Below are 17,107 nucleotides of genomic sequence, written 5' to 3'. Positions count from 1 at the left end.
CAAGTCCCATAAGAGTGTCGGAGTCAATTTAAACTCCTGTCATACTGATGCAGCTTGTAGGTCGCCTAACATGAACAAATGGCTTGTTAAAATTCTACACTGGTACATGTTATATGCTTGAAATACAATGTAGGGTGAATAAATGCTATTCCAGAAGAAAACTTAAGCTTAATTTTGCAGAATGTGCCGTTAAAAATGTTGTAACTGAAACTGCAAGTTTCAGGTAGATTAAAATTATAAATTGATTGTATCTGTTTTGTATTTTTTTTTGCCCTGTGCATTGCCTACTGATGTTTTTAGTAGCATTCTTGTAACAGTTGATTGCAGTGACAGTTAACAAGTTTAGATTGTTATTACTGAGCAGTTGGATATTGCCTTCTGGCTAGTGTGTGATGATCAAAACATTTTGCTGAACTAAAGATTTTATTTCTGGATGTGAATTCTGCATTTTCTAGTTTGAAGAAATGTGTCTTTTCTAATATATGGCTCAGAGCATTACTTTATTGTGCTTTCATGTTTACCAAAAAGTTATCATTAACTTCAAAATAAAGTTTTTGAAAAGTTTATACATACCCTGCTTTTTATCTTGCCATTTACTGACTGCTCTGAAGAATAAAAGTCTACTACAGAAACCAATGTGAAACGGTGTTGCCAGTATCATAAACTAGTAATGACGTTATTTCTGTTTATCCTACTTTCTCTGGGTAACTATGTGAATAAATTGTATTGCTGTTTTATTGCTATTTCTTTAAACAACTTGCAGAAGTCTGAAGATGTAATTACTTTTATAGCATACATTGCTCAAAATAAATAGTATAGATAAGAAAAAGCGTAAAACTGATGCCTTTATATCTTGATATACATTTATTTATAGTGGTAAATTTACTGATAGCATTTAATATGATAGTTAAATTTAAATAACCCCTCAAGGAAACAAAAATAATTTGAATACAAACATTACAGAGCTGTTAAGGGATGTTTCCTTCTGATTCCAAAGATAGAATATGTGAACACTTATAAAAGTGATGTGATTTGCAGGTGTGGCTGAAGGTTAAGATGAAAAAGTACTGAAAGAATTGGCATTTTTGGCATTGCGGGTGGTGGAAAATGTGCTGCATTTGAGAAACCTAGTTATCACTGAGGGTAGGAAACTAAGTTTGGGACTTTAGATGAAGCGTGCAGCCACAGAAAATAACGTAGCATTAAACTATAATAGTGTCTGATGATAGGGCCATCAGTAGTGTCATATAATACAATGCATAAACGTCATAACCATCGTAATAAGGTAATAAAACCATTTATTCCATAACATGGTACATAATAAAGAACAGAATAGCATGATGACACAAAGATGGCCTGCTGGCCTAGAGCCACAATCATAACATAAAAACCACATCAGACTAGTTTGCAACATATTTCCATTATGCATTGTAGATTGGCAGGTTCCAGTAAACCATGGTAATGGTGATGAAGATGAAAAATTGGCAGGGAAAAGCATCTATTTAGCTCGACGCGTTTCGTAGCTGTAGCGCTACTCTTCAGGAGCAGATGCACAGGATATGTCTATAAATGTTAAAAATAAATATAGTAATGAATGGTCATGTATTGACACAGTTAAACTATAGAGAAAAATTATATATAGATTATATTGCTCATACTTGCAGGTCATAGTGGAGTCTGGTCATGGATCTGGATATTAGTGGCAGGCCGAAAATCGATCAGCACCGGAACCTGAGGCGGCGATCCCCAGACCTTAGAGATGGAACTAGCACTAGGAAAGGGCATAACACTGGGAGTAGCCCCAGGAAATGTGAAAATATTAGGAATCACGGTGGGGGAGATTTCCATCTGGAAAATGAAGTGAATAAGGTAATACAATTATAGAAAAGTAAAAAATAAGGAGGGGGTTAAAATAAGAAGTGCCTAACTTGGTGATTGGTAATATAGTGAGTGAAATAAAATGGTGTCTTGTTAAATTAAATAATAATGGTAGCCTAGTAATGACAAGAATTACAGGTAGATGGACAATAATTGTCATATAGAGAGGGGGAAAAGAGGTTCTCCCAAGGATTAGTGGAAGATAATATCAAAATGTAAAAAGTGTTCGGCGGGCGGACGTTACCCTTCACTCGTCCGCCGGCTCCGTTCCTTCCTGTGTGCTGCGACGTGGCGTTGGCGGTTATCCCCACTACTGCAGTCTCTGGACTGCTAGTATACCCTAGGAGGTATTCCCTGGAAACTCCCCTTGTACACTTTATTGCCACCGTCCTGAACAGTGCTCGTCTTTTTGGCGACTCAGGTATGACACTGCTACAATCTTTACACAACACTACTCTAATCTAAACCCTCCCCCCCCCTTTGTTTTCACTTTTTACATTTTGATATTATCTTCCACTAATCCTTGGGAGAACCTCTTTTCCCCCTCTCTATATGACAATTATTGTCCATCTACCTGTAATTCTTGTCATTACTAGGCTACCATTATTATTTAATTTAACAAGACACCATTTTATTTCACTCACTATATTACCAATCACCAAGTTAGGCACTTCTTATTTTAACCCCCTCCTTATTTTTTACTTTTCTATAATTGTATTACCTTATTCACTTCATTTTCCAGATGGAAATCTCCCCCACCGTGATTCCTAATATTTTCACATTTCCTGGGGCTACTCCCAGTGTTATGCCCTTTCCTAGTGCTAGTTCCATCTCTAAGGTCTGGGGATCGCCGCCTCAGGTTCCGGTGCTGATCGATTTTCGGCCTGCCACTAATATCCAGATCCATGACCAGACTCCACTATGACCTGCAAGTATGAGCAATATAATCTATATATAATTTTTCTCTATAGTTTAACTGTGTCAATACATGACCATTCATTACTATATTTATTTTTAACATTTATAGACATATCCTGTGCATCTGCTCCTGAAGAGTAGCGCTACAGCTACGAAACGCGTCGAGCTAAATAGATGCTTTTCCCTGCCAATTTTTCATCTTCATCACCATTACCATGGTTTACTGGAACCTGCCAATCTACAATGCATAATGGAAATATGTTGCAAACTAGTCTGATGTGGTTTTTATGTTATGATTGTGGCTCTAGGCCAGCAGGCCATCTTTGTGTCATCATGCTATTCTGTTCTTTATTATGTACCATGTTATGGAATAAATGGTTTTATTACCTTATTACGATGGTTATGACGTTTATGCATTGTATTATATGACACTACTGATGGCCCTATCATCAGACACTATTATAGTTTAATGCTACGTTATTTTCTGTGGCTGCACGCTTCATCTAAAGTCCCAAACTTAGTTTCCTTTCTCAAAGATATCGGGGATGGAGGTACATCTAGTTGGCCTCATAAAAAAGTCCCACAATTTTTTATTTTTTATTTATCACTGAGGGTAGGCAAGGAGAAGTTGATAGTAAATCTAACCTTTGAGTATGAGCCAGAGGATGTACTTCTGGACAGTAAATACTGTAGGTATCAGATAAATAGGAAGAGGAGTAGAATAAACATAAGAGTGAAGGAGGGTTTTCTATTTCCCTTAATTATGTTTCAGGAATATTAGAGCTGGTAAGTGCTCAATCCCCCACCCCAAATCATTGCAATGAAAAAATATTAAAATCAATATACCACATTTACTAACCTTTTATTTGCTGATCTGATTGTTGTCCATCAGTGGGTTCCTCTCAGGTTCCAGAAGACTGTAGCAGTGTGATGTCATGTTAAGGGGTGCTAACAAAACCAGGCATTGTTTAGTGAAGCAACATTTGCTTAGACTGTTTTAAACTATTTCTGTTAGTATGATAGTGTTGCCTTGCAATCAGGAAGTCTTGTTCCATGCTCCTACCCACTAGTGTTTTACATTGTAACCAGTAGTATTGTTCAAGGATTATGCTTCATCTGGTTCTTTAGTCGAATAGTGATGTAGAGGGATAAATAAGGCTATAAATAAATTTATAGCAGGATCATTTATTATATTCATTTGGCCTCACCCCAACTGTATTTCTTTCTCCTAGCCAATCATATTTTGTGGAGCTTTCGACAGGCTCATAGGGAGGGAAAAGAGCTGTGCTGACAAGCCAGAAAAGGAAAATTACAGTAAGAATTGATAACAATTTTCCATTTTCCTGGCCAGCCTCACGTCAGCACACAATGGGATTTAATTTAGCTGCTCTAGGGTGGGAAAATAAATATAAGACTCGAACAGCAACTGAAAATGCTGCTTTAGTGAATATTTTATTTTGCTTGAAAGGGTGCTGACACCACTGCGTTCCCAAAAGTTGATGCATTAGCCATTGTAACGTCTAAACTGTAATGTTTCGCAAATGTTTCGCAGGAACTCCTGCTAGCGGTCTTGCATATGTCTTCAATCTGTATCTTAGCAGACGCTGCCCATGAGGCTGCCACCCCTCTCGTAGAATGAGCTCTAATCGCCTGTGGAGGCGTCAACCCCTGATTCTCATATGTAAGACTTATCACTTTGGTGATCCAGGTAGATTTGATTCTTGTTGATGCAAGTTGTCCTCTTTTTGGTCCTGATGGTAGAACGAAAAGGGAATCCGTTTTGCGCACCTGTAGAGAGCGGTGTAGACAAATTGAAAACAGGTTGACCATGTCTAACGGTCTGAGGTCTAGCTCTTCTTCTTGCCTGGGCGGTTGTGTAAAGCTAGGTAGAACCGCCTCCCAATTTACATGAAACTTGGAAACCACCTTAGGGTTATGGCCGGTGAGGGCCTTAGGATTACTCTATACGGGAGAATGATGCAATATGGGTCCCTGCAGGATAGAGCTGCTAGTTCGGAGACTCTCCTTGCTGATGTTATGGCAGTGAGAAAAATCAGCTTGACTGTTAAGAACCAAAGCAGACATGTCTCTGCAGACACGAATGGATGGAGGAGAAGAGCTTTTAGTAATGTGCCTAGGTCCCAGGCTTGGAACAGAGATCTTCTTGGTGGATTCAACTTTATGCCCGCCTTTACAAATTGTTTTCTTAGTGGTTCATCTGCCCATCTGTGCCCTGTGAAGCAGGTTAAGGCTGACACTTGTACTTTTACTGTGTTATAGGCTAAGCCCACTTTTAGAGCCGATTGTAAAAAGTCCAGCACCTGTGCGACGTTTGGATCCAACGGGGAGAAATTTTGTTGTAACTCAAATGTTGTGAATTTTCTCCAAATTCTGTTGTAAGTAACATTGGTCATGGCCTTCCTAGATTTCAATAATGTTGAGATTACCTCTTCTGAGATGCCTTGCGCCTGTAGTCTGGTTGATTCAGCAACCAGGCCGTCAATTGCAACCTGCCCGGATTGGGATGATACCACTGGCCCTGCTGCCGGAGGTCTCTCTTCACTGGCAGACGTATTGGGGAACTGCCATCATCTGCAAGAGCAGAGGGAACCATGATCTCCGTGGCCAAAAGGGTAGAATTACAATTGCATGGACCTTCTCCCTCGCAATTTTCAACAGGGTTTTCATTACTAGCAGTACCGGTGGAAAAAGGTAAACTAGGGGGAAATCCCACGGGATCGAGAAGGCATCTTGGGCTATTGCTTTGTTGCATTGGAACCTTGACACAAACTGGGGTGTCTTCGCATTGTCTGGGGTCGCCATTCGATCCACCAAGGGTGTCCCCCATTTGCAAAAGATTGTTTGCAGGACCTTTTCGCTCAGGGCCCACTCGTTCTTGTTGGGGAAATCCCAACTCAGATGATCTGCAATGCAATTTTGGCTGCCCGGAATGTAGGCTGCTGTCAGGGCCTCCAAATGTGCTTCGGCCCAGACAAATATCTTGGTCGCCACTTGCAATAGCGGCAAGCTCTTGGTTCCGCCTTGTTTGGCTATATATGCCACGCCATTCTGTTGTCTAACATGAGTTTGACCCGGGGCCCCTTGAACCAGATTCTCAAAGGCCCGCAGGGCCAGACATGCTGCTTGCAATTCTCAGACCTCGTACACACGACCGAGGAACTCGTTGGGCGAAACACATCGTTTTCCTCGTCGAGTTCCTTTTTAGGCTTGTCGAGGAACTCGACAATATTGCTTTGCATACACACATTACAGACCAAATCTCCTCGTTCTCAAACGCGGTGAGGTTCACCACATACGACAGCACTATAAAGGGGAAGTTTGAATTCTTTGGTGCCGCCCTTGGGGGTTCCTTTTGCTAATCTCGTGTTTCCGCGTGTTAGTAAAGTTTGGTGAGTGACGATTCACGCTTTTCAGTCTTCGTGCTTTCAGATCGATTTCTGCCGTTCAGTTTGTGCTTGTGGGTTCGTATCTTGTCTATCAGGACTTGCGGTCAGGTCGTATTTGTTTTACATTGCGTTTCTGTCCGCTCGTTTCTGATTTTCAGGTCGTTCTTCATAGGACTTGCTGTTCTTCAGTGCGGTCTGTTTAGTGCGTTCTGATTTGACGTTCGTTTCTAGCCATGTTGCAGGCACCTTCTCGTCGTCGGCAACTTTGTGCTATGCAAAAGATGGGCGTAGGTCTGCTTGTTTTAGACCTAGACGAGTCCATGAACAGGGTGAGGAGGCGTTCATGGACCAAGAATTGGTTGCTCCGTAGGAACCAATTCTCTCATATGCCTCTGCTGCGGGAGATCCAGGAAAATAATCCTGATGACTACAGGAATTTTCTGAGGATGTCTGATCCCGTATTTCAGCACCTGTTGGCTTTGGTGTCGCTATATATCACCAGTCAGGACACCGTTATGTGGGAAGCCATCAGCGCTGAGCAGTTGCCACCTTACGTTATCTGGCAACTGGGAGAAGCCTTCAGGACTTAAAGTTCACGACGGGCATCTCCCCCCAGGCTCTGGGCCTCATCATTCCTGATACCTGCTCTGCCATTATCCAGGTTCTGCAGGATGACTATATGAGGGTAAGTTTTCTCCTTTTATATCACATTTAATGTATTTAATGTATGCTAATGTATTTTAATTATTTCCTTCCTCCCTAATTACCATGATTGCAATGTGCTGTGAATGTCCCCTTTGCCCCATGCATGCTCTAAGCTCTTATTGATGTCCCTTTTTTGGCCTACATGCATATTTCCCTTCACTTACCTCCCCAGCATGCTATCCTGGGCCCAAACACACCTAGCCTAGTCACTTCCCAATGTTTTGTGTTATATCCATTGTAATGTTTTCCCCCCCCCCCTCCAAAATGTGTTGTAAAGTCTAGGTTCACCAATATATATATATTTTTTTTTCTTGAACTCCCAAACTTATCTAGCCCCCTCTCCAAAATGTGTTGTAAAGTCTAGGTTCACCAATATATTTTTTATTTTTTTTCTTGAACTCCCAAACTCATCTAGCCCCCCTTCCAAAATGTGTTGTAAAGTCTAGGTTCACCAATATATTTTTTTTTTTTCTTGAACTCCCAAACTCATCTAGCCCCCCTCCAAAATGTGTTGTAAATTCTAGGTTCACCAATATATTTTTTATTTTTTTTCTTGAACTCCCAAACTCATCTTGCCCCCCCTCCAAAATGTGTTGTAAAGTCTAGGTTCACCAATATATTTTTTTTCTTGAACTCCCAAACTCATCTAGCCCCCCTCCAAAATGTGTTGTAAAGTCTAGGTTCACCAATATATTTTTTGTTCTTGAACTCCCAAACTCATCTAGCCCCCCTCCAAAATGTGTTGTAAAGTCTAGGTTCACCAATATATATACATTTTTTTTCTTGAACTCCCAAACTCATCTAGCCCCCCCCCTCCAAAATGTGTTGTAAAGTCTAGGTTCACCAATATATATAACTTTTTTTATTGAACTCCCAAACTCATCTAGCCACCCCCCCCCCCCAAAAATGTGGTCAATGGTCCATCAGAGGGGGTGATGAATGTGCTAATTGTGGCTTAGTTTTTTTGGTGTAAAATGCTCTTTAAAATAAATGTTAGAATGATTATTATGTCTTTGTATAACCTGCTTGCAATGTTATGTGGAGAATTTTTTTATTTTTATTTTGGATTCCACAGCTTCCGTCTACGCCACAGGAATGGCAGACTGTGGCATCGGAGTTTGCGATGCGGTGGAACTTCCCCAACTGCGGGGAAGCCATTGATGGAAAGCACGTCCGCATCGTGCCACCACCCCGTTCTGGTTCCCACTTTTTCAATTTTAAGGGGTTCAATAGTATTGTGCTGATGGCGGTGGTGTCAGCACAGTACGAATTCCTGTATGTTCATGTGGGGAAGAACGGCCGGATGTCGGATGGGGGAGCCTTCAGGCAGACAGAGTTTGCTCTTTGTCTCCAGAGTGATGATCTAGCATTGCCACCGGATGCTGAGAATGTGGAAGGACTCCCCTTTGTCTTTTTGGCTGATGAAGCCTTTGGCCTGGGACCCCCCCCATCTTATGAGGCCATTCCCCCAGCGCACCCCATAGAGGAGGGTGTTCAAATACCGGCTGGCCAGAGCCCGAAGGGTGGAGGAGAACGCCTTCGGGATAATGGCCAGCCGGTTCCGCCTTTTTCTTACATCCTTGCATATGGCGGAGTTATTATTTGAATGCTGCATTTTGCATAACTTTTTGCGGAGACAATCTCCGACCTATATGGCCATGGTTGGGCTCGAGGCTGGACTTAAAGGGGTTGTAAAGACAAAAATATTTTCTTCATAAATTAAAGTCTGACAGTAGCTGATAAAGTAAAAAGTAATGTTTTGCATTATAACTAGTTTAAAACCTGTTGAAATGAGCTGTTTTATTCACCTCCAGCACTCCTGAATCATTATTCTCACTGACTTCCTGGTTTGCGGTGCGCATTCATTCTTGCTACATCACGGCCTAATGGGAACTACAGTTCCCATTAAGCTTAGCCTCCATGCCTGTGAGGGATAAGAGAGCATCTTCACGCAGGGCTGTAGTCATAGGGAGGGGGTGAGCACATTCTGCTTTCCACCATGCAAAACAGCTCAGATGCTGGTGGAAAGCAAGAAGAGGAGAGACAGGAAATGGCATTTTCAAACCTGGATTACTGTATTTTGGAGGTCAAAAGGAAAAACGAGGTAAGTGATATTTAAATGCTCTAGCTTACAGCAATCAATTGATCTAATAAAAAAACGAACCTTTAGTGTTCCTTTAACAATCCTGATCTATCATTGCCGGGCCTTGAACCTGCCCGTACTGGCTTGCCCCCCCAAAGTGCCCGTGCAGTCCGGGATCAATATGTGAACTACTTCATGGGTAGGGGGGCAATTCCCTCGCAAGCCAATTTGTCTTAATTTTTGAACAAAACCAACTAAAAATCTATGTACCAAAAAATTGTTATGTCTCGCTTGTGTTTATTTTAGCTGCCTCCTAATTTTTCCTAGTGTACTACATGTAGTGTCAAGTGTATTTTCATTGTCAACTATCAACCATTTCACAGGTAACACCAAAAATAAACACATCTAACGTTATAGGTTCTTTAAGAAAAACAAGACACACTTTTTTGAGTATCCAAATATGCTTATTTTGTAAGATATATACAATCAGGTTTTGGTTTTATTTTTTATTTCTAAATTTTCACATAAAATCTTTTTTTTTTTTTTTTATTAAAATAACACAGAAAATCAGTTTTTTTTATTAAAATAACACATAAAACCATAAAAAAAAATTAATTTACACATAAAATCTGGTTATGCTTTTTTTTTTTTTATTTACACATAAAACCTGGTTTTGTTTTTTAATTTACACATAAAATCTGTTTTTTTTTTCATAAATGTTGAACTTAAGAAACATGCAAACAAAAAAACATACAACATTATAAAAAACATATATATCAAACCCTCCCCAGAACATCAATCACATTTTTTAGCTTTTGTTCCACCCTTTTGGTTTTCTCTCTAATCTCCCTTGAAGCAAGATGTATGTCTTCAATGTCTGCCCTGCAGGACAACACATCTCTTATCAACATCTGGGAACTGTAGGTGTCAAATCCGTCACCAGCATGAACAGCTCCTGAAATGTGGGACCAAACCATGTATTAAAATTATGCAGGCCTACATCTAGATTACCTGAAGCTGTGGTATATGATACTTTACCAGATGTGGTGGCAGGTTCCACTTCATCACCATCCCGCAGGGGTGTGGCTTGTGTGGTTTGCTGCTCCTGCCTTGTCGCTTGATTGCGCCCTACGAGAATGAAGAAAAGGTAAACATGATTTTAAAAGATTATAGGCCTGAAAGAGGAATATGAATCATTCTTTTAACAATTTGTGGGACTATTGTTGGTTTTAAGAACCCCTCTAAGCGGAACACAGGATTGTAGGCATTCCCAAAGATCATTAAATTTGTTGTACCTTTGGTCTAGTTTTCTACATGGAAGCAAACCGAGTATCCACTGGATCACCTCTACTCTGTGTGACACCCTAAATAGGTTGTTCTTGTGGCCAACAATTGTGCAACTGAGTCCACATGTGTCACCAACTGCTGAGCAGACTCTCATTTTACTGTATATTGTCTTATTTTTGAGTAGTAAAATCTACTTAAGAACACATCTACATTAATTCCACAATTGATCTCACATAAAAAAAGCAAGATGTCGCAACTGTAATGTTTGTGGGCACAATAATTGGTCGTAGGAGTCGTCATTCATTCAATCAGTAAGAAACACACAATCTTTTTGTCTGATACATTTTATAAACTCCTATTTGGCCATGCGAACTAGGCATGATGACATTTCACAAAAAGATCTTTTCTTATTTAAGTCATCGAATGAACGACGACTCCTACGACCAATTATTGTGCCCACAAACATGAAATACATACAGTACAACCTGAAAGAAAAAGCACATGGCGCAAAAAACAAACACAAAAAATTATTACACAGGAAAATTACTTACTTCTTCTAATCACTCTTTTGATCTTCCTCATTTGGTCTGGCTCTTGTAATTTCAGGTCCGACCACCTTTTCCTGATCTACTCTTTGGACCTGCGGACCCCAAATTTCATGTGGAGACTCCTGACCACTTTCTCCATTATTTTGGCCTTGACCTTGTTAGGAAACCTGTACGGGCCATGCTTCCCATCATAGTCCTCTGTCCTTAAGATGGTCACCATCTCCACCATCTCCTGAAAGGACATATTGGAGGCCTTATATCTCCTTCTCCTGGTTCTTGTCTCTGCTTCCGCCTGGCCTGGCTCCTGTGTAGATGGCATAGTCTGCATGTCCTCCATGTTCCTCATCAAACGAGAGAGAAGGGGCGGGGAAAGGACTAGACCGAACGTCAGGGGTGGGGAAACGTGCGGAGCGTCACACATGCGCGTGTATAAAGGGATACCACGTGAGTGGAAGAAGGCGGAAGTAACGATCGTGTCATACGACGGTACGTAACTAAATTTTATATGTTATTAGTGATCAGTGGATGAGTTTGTGGGCTAGATATGGTGATAACCTAGGAGAAAGCTACAATAAACAGAACTTAGAATTTAATAAAACAAATAAAATTCATAGACTGTTTCTTGCAGAAAAGAAAAGATTTTATTCAGCCAAGATCTGGCATGGAAATAGGCCTTTATAGTGCCAACGTACGTGCTGTACGTAACCGCGCTTTGCTAGAGCATTTTGAAAAAACTATGGTGTGTGGGCAACGTCGTTTTTTAGGATGAAGTTTGGAAACACGTCGTTTTTTTGCATGATGAAAAACGTTGTTTTAATTCATGACAAAAAGTGATCGTAGTGCTTTTAGAACGTTTCACCCCAAAATGATGATCTAGGCCTCATTACACACATATGGTCATCGTTTCCTGATGAACTTGACCGATTATCCGACACCTGGTCAGCTAATTCCTCCTTGTCGTTTGCGCGACAAAAGAAAAGGGGCGGGGAAACATTGAGTTCTTACTCATGGGCGGCCGACGTGTGCGGAGTGTATATAAAGCTGTAACACACATGTGTCGTACGTACGTTCGGGGTGCGGAGGAAGACGTTTGAACAATGAGCGTGTGGCCTATACTGCAAAGATATTTAAGGGCTATATGGGGATAAATATTACTCGAGTTTCTAGACTGTGATTGACATTATTGTTTTTTTCTTTGTTTTTGTCTGGCAGAAAACATGAATCGTTTCAATCAAAGGGCATTCCTGGAAGAATTCATTGACAAATTAAGGGAGCTGCCTGTTCTTTGGGCCACAAAAGACCCTAGGTCCAGAAATAAAGAGCTAAGAAAAGCAGCACTCAATAGCCTGCTCCCATTTGTGCACAGACAGGTGGGGCCCCATGTTACAGCTGACCAGCTGGAGACTAGAATTGGAACATTGAGAGGCTCATACAGGAAAGCATGCAAAATGGTACTGGATTCTATGAGGTCTGGAGCAGGAGCAGGGCAGGTATATGTACCGAAGTTGTGGTACTACAGCCGAATGTCCTTTCTGGATGACCACCTTGAAGTAAGGGAGTCACTTTCCAGCCTTCCCCCCAGACAACCCAGAAGAAAGACAACAAGAAGGTCCAGCCTTTCCTTCAGCCTTCCCTCCAGCCTTCCCTCCAGCCTTCCCTGCAGACAACCTGATCCTCCTTCTGAAGGTGAGCCCTCTCAGGAGCATGAGGAGCCTTCCATCCTGGAGAGCCGGATATGGCTGTCTGGAGCCAGGTATAGTATTTTAAATGTTGAAATGTTTGGGGTTTAAATGCTGCAAAATGGATGGTAATATGATAAAAAATAAGAATGGTTTAGCTAAATGTGTTTTCCATATCATTAGTCAGTAGTGGCCACAAAAGTTGGGGAGAAAATAATGCAAACTGCTGGGGTCAGAATGATTGGCTTTTCAATTTCTTGAAAATCATTTTGCAACAGTCATGAACTGAAAATTGTGTGAATTTTTTATACACAGGAGGACATCAGCCAGGAGGAGGATCAGGAAAGTGCCAGGCAGGAGGAGGCCAGGGTGAGTGTCACAGAGGAGGTGGCAGGGCCAAGTGGCACAGAGAAGGTGGCAGGGCCAAGTGGCACAGAGGAGGTGGCAGGGCCAAGTAGCAGCACAAGGTGCCAGGTGCCTCCCATCCGCCTTCAAACAAGAAGGGCCAGGAGGGATATAAGGGTGAGTGAGGCAGCACTGGGCCTGATTCGAGAGGCACAGGCCACCCTCCAGCAGCCTACCACCACTGAAGAGAGCTATGGCACACTTGTGATGGCCAAAATGGCCCAAATGAGCGAGGAGCATTGCCTCTTATTTGAGCCCCTGCTGATCAGTTTTTTGAATAAGGGGGTGAGGGGGCTACTAACTGAGGACACAGTTATTTGTTGCCACGGCTATCCTCCCCCACCAGCTAATTCCCAACCTCCTCCTCCTCCTCCTTCTTCTCATCCTTCTTCTCCTCCTCCTTCTTCTCATCCTTCTTCTTCTCATCCTTCTTCTCCTCTTCCTTCTCCTCCTCATCCTCCTTTTCTCCTACTTCTTCTCCTACGTCTTCTCCTCCTTTTCCTTCTTCTCCTCCTTCTTCTCCTCCTCCTTCTTCTCCTCCTCCTCCTCCTCCTCCTCCTCCACCTCCACCTCCTCCATCTTCTTCTCCTCCTCCTGGCACAAGGACACCTCTGGAGGCACAGCCTCCAGCCAAGCAGAGAGGGAAGGCTGCAGAGAAGGCTGCAGAGCAGGCTGCAGTGAAGGCAGCAAGGAAGGCTGCCAGGCAGGGGCGTCCCTAGGGGGGCCAGAGGGGGCCCTGACCCCCCCAACATCATGCTATTTTTATTTTTTTTTGCAATTTTTGTATTTTGCTCCCCGAGAGGGAGAGCGTCCCCAGTCAGCTCTGCGGGGGATTCCTCCCCCTCCCTCTGCTCGCCATCACTGCATAATGCGAGCGCTCACACAACCAGATATTCTAGCCTGGACCGTGTTTAAGTGTGTGCACTGCAGACTGCAGTACACTGTAATCACTGAACTACATTATCTCCATCCCTTCTCTCTCCCCCCATCTGTCTCCCTCCCCTCTCCCGTTCTTTCAAAACATTCACAATTTACTTTCACTTTCAGTTAGGCAGATAATATACGGTGTAAATTTCTTTCCTGCATCCACAGATTGCAGGAAATAAACTTGCATGATTCCCCCATCAACAGACAGTGGTGACAGGGGAATATCCCTCCTGCCCAGCAATTATATTCTCCCGACAAACAGTGATTATCACTAGTGACTATACAGCAACCACTAGTGATAATTATAAGAGAATCTGCTCATTAATGGTTCAAATCTCAGCCAGTTTCCGCTGAACCAGCTGAGATTTAAACTGTCTATGGCTGGTCTTAGCTCTTAGGCAGCCCATACATTGATTAACACTGTGGAGTGTCGGCTTCCTGGCGTGATCAGGCATGTGGGATTTCAAACACACCCGAGCCCATCTCTGTTGGTTGTAGACAATTGAGCTCCCTGCAGGTTGCTTAGCAGCAGTGGACCCTTCTCTGACATACTGATCGGGATGCAATCCAGGTGATGCTCTTAGTCAAATCCTAGTCCTAAATATCGGTGATTTTATTGATCAAAGCCCACACTTTACAGGCATAGAGCCCACATGGCTTCTGATCATACGGTTGATTATATTTATGTGGTTGTACTCTTGATGCTAATAAATACTGTGTTTATTAGATCTGACTGGGAGCATCACCTGGATCACATGCCGATCAGCATGTCAACAGAGAAGGTTATACAGCATTACTGCTGCTAGGTGACCAGCTGGGGGCTCAGCTCTCTATAACCAATAGTGCCAGCCTTCCCCTGCATGCACCCATAATGTCACCAGCACTAGATCCTAATAGACTGCCGCCGCTGCCAAGGAGACAGATTCCAGACCAGCGCTGTAAATAGCAGGGACAGGACAGCTGGGGATCCCCACTGTGGCAGAACACCAGGGCCCGGTGGCAAGACAACCTTTGCAACAATGATTGTTCTCCCACTGCTTTGGACCCTTATATTTTCTTGGTGTGTGAAGAAGAGTTAAATTAGACACGTGTTATGTCAACAGCTTCTTTCGCAGGACGTTTCTTTCAAAAGTTCAAATAGCCGGGCTTACTCAAAGTATGAGTTTTATTAGTATCTCACTTGGCATCAACTTGTAAATACATACAAAGTTCAAATCTTCATACAGCTTGTTGTAGTAATAACAGAAGATTAGTTAGGTATAAGCTTAAAGAATAGCATAGTAAAAGTTCCTTCGTCTAGCTTCAGTGGTGTGAGAAGTGTCAGCTTCGAACAGCTGTTTGTGAGGTAAGCTTGAGTGTAGGCCTTAAGTAAACAAAGTGTCCTTGCTGTCCTTCTGAAGTGTATGTGTTGCGAATGGTGGGTGAGTGTGTAAGTGTGTCCTATGTCAGTTTAAACTCTCTCTTTATACTATAAAAACCCATATGTCAGCTAAATACATGGTAACGCCTTTTCTCAAAAGGATGCTTAATATGGTTTAAACCAAAGCGAACTCACAACTCCACCCATAACTCTGTCATGTTCAACTTTAGAAATAGAATGTACAACTTCATCCCCATATCTGCATCTCCTTGAGAATTGACCTAGCTGATTTGATTGACAGCAACATATAGCTGTTTTCTACTAAAACCATTGGGTTGACCTTCTGTTAAATGCCTAATTCTTACATAAGATATATCTTTAAGATTCAGAAGTTCTATACCAAACTTACAAATGCATAATAAACTCATAATTGAATACATATATATAGATATATAAATATATCACTTCACACAAACTCTAGATAATTAAACAAAGAATATCAAAAAGTAACTTTTAACTTTGAAACATATGAAGATAGTATTTCTGGTTTTACTCTATGATACATGACTCTGTGAGTATTCTTATCCGTGAACCCAGTGACCTCCTGAACCCATGTCAAACTTGGACATCCTTGGGACAACTGGACAAGACTCCATTCATACATACCTAACCTATTTCAAGATCTGTCTTTTGCTAGGTCATGTCATTAAATGATGACTTCAACCCTGTAAACCAAAGATCTTGATAAAAAGCCAAATTAATATAATTATTCTACAATTCCCCCTGAATATAATTTATTATATTACCTAAATCACGCACACTTCATTTATGGCCCTTTCACACACATCTTGAATCAGTTGCTCCAGATGTACCACAGTTTACCATCGGATCAGTTAAGCCAGATGTGATTCTCCGAGTAAGAATACTTGTCATGATTTCTTCACCTTTTTTCATTTCTTTCTTAAGTAATTTGTAAAACTGTTTCATCTTAATCATTATACAGATTTGAAATAATATGCATAACACCATAATAATAAAAATAATAACTATTGGATGCAATAATATATTTCCTGCTGCAGTAGCTACTGAAGTGTTTCCCCAAACTGATATAGTTTTCTTAAAATTCGCCCAGAAAGAATTTGATGATAACGCTGACCATTCATGTTCTATTACTTTTAACTTTCCTTGCTCATGCTTAAATACTATATCTGCTTTATGAAGTTCTTCAGATAAAGCAATTAATAAGCCCTTATCCTTTTGTATGATGTCTGCCCATTCTTTCCATGGGAATTCATCTACTTGAGATATATTATATTGTACAGGAAGAGCACCCACATCTCTCATAAGAATATTAGTCAAATTGACTCTAATTCCATTTATACTGATTCCTGTAAGGTCTCCGTCTATACAATACAATCCTCGTTTCAGGATTTCTGTTTGTGTACAGGATAGGAAAAAAGCTTTAACTGTTTCAGTGCTAGTCATAACTTGAAAACAAACCTTCTTTTTACTTACTGAAGTAACTAAGTCAAAAGCTGTTTTTACTTTTTCAATTCTAGCCGTACATAACGAATGATTATGGAAACAAGAATGAAAAATTCCTTTGTCCTGCTTAGGCAAACAGATTATTTTAGATTGAAAATGTAAACATGAAGATAGGTCAAGTTGTTCTGGTTCTGAAAAATTACTATCCAAAGCAAAATCTGTATACTGCAATTGATAATATAACAATTGAGTATCACTTACTGGCAATCCTAAGACTGTAATTGGAACCAACATTTGTTCTTTCCCAGCTATAGGAATCATTGAGGTACTAAAGCATTCATGCTGATTACATCCTACCCATTTATTTACCCATAAATCTGTATGATTCTTTGCAAATACATACTCATTAGGTAAACTTTGTAAAA

General features: G+C 41.3%; 2 long non-coding RNA genes across 2 annotated transcripts; one reads left to right on the top strand and one right to left on the bottom strand.

Annotated features, from left to right (window-relative positions):
- Positions 1 to 1,281: 1,281 nt before the first annotated feature.
- On the bottom strand, positions 1,282 to 2,086 carry LOC120939598. Its single transcript, XR_005749296.1, has 2 exons — positions 1,659 to 2,086; positions 1,282 to 1,563 (listed from the first exon to the last, which is right to left on the bottom strand). It is a non-coding gene; the product is annotated as an uncharacterized LOC120939598 (long non-coding RNA).
- Positions 2,087 to 2,166: 80 nt separating this feature from the next.
- On the top strand, positions 2,167 to 3,187 carry LOC120939597. The gene is made up of 2 exons (XR_005749295.1): positions 2,167 to 2,810; positions 2,906 to 3,187. It is a non-coding gene; the product is annotated as an uncharacterized LOC120939597 (long non-coding RNA).
- Positions 3,188 to 17,107: the final 13,920 nt, after the last annotated feature.

This window comes from Rana temporaria, chromosome 5 (genome assembly GCF_905171775.1).
Source record: "Rana temporaria chromosome 5, aRanTem1.1, whole genome shotgun sequence".
NCBI classification, from domain to species: domain Eukaryota; kingdom Metazoa; phylum Chordata; class Amphibia; order Anura; family Ranidae; genus Rana; species Rana temporaria.
The sequence above is the reverse complement of the archived record's forward strand: the minus strand, read 5'-3'. Positions and strand labels throughout refer to the sequence as shown.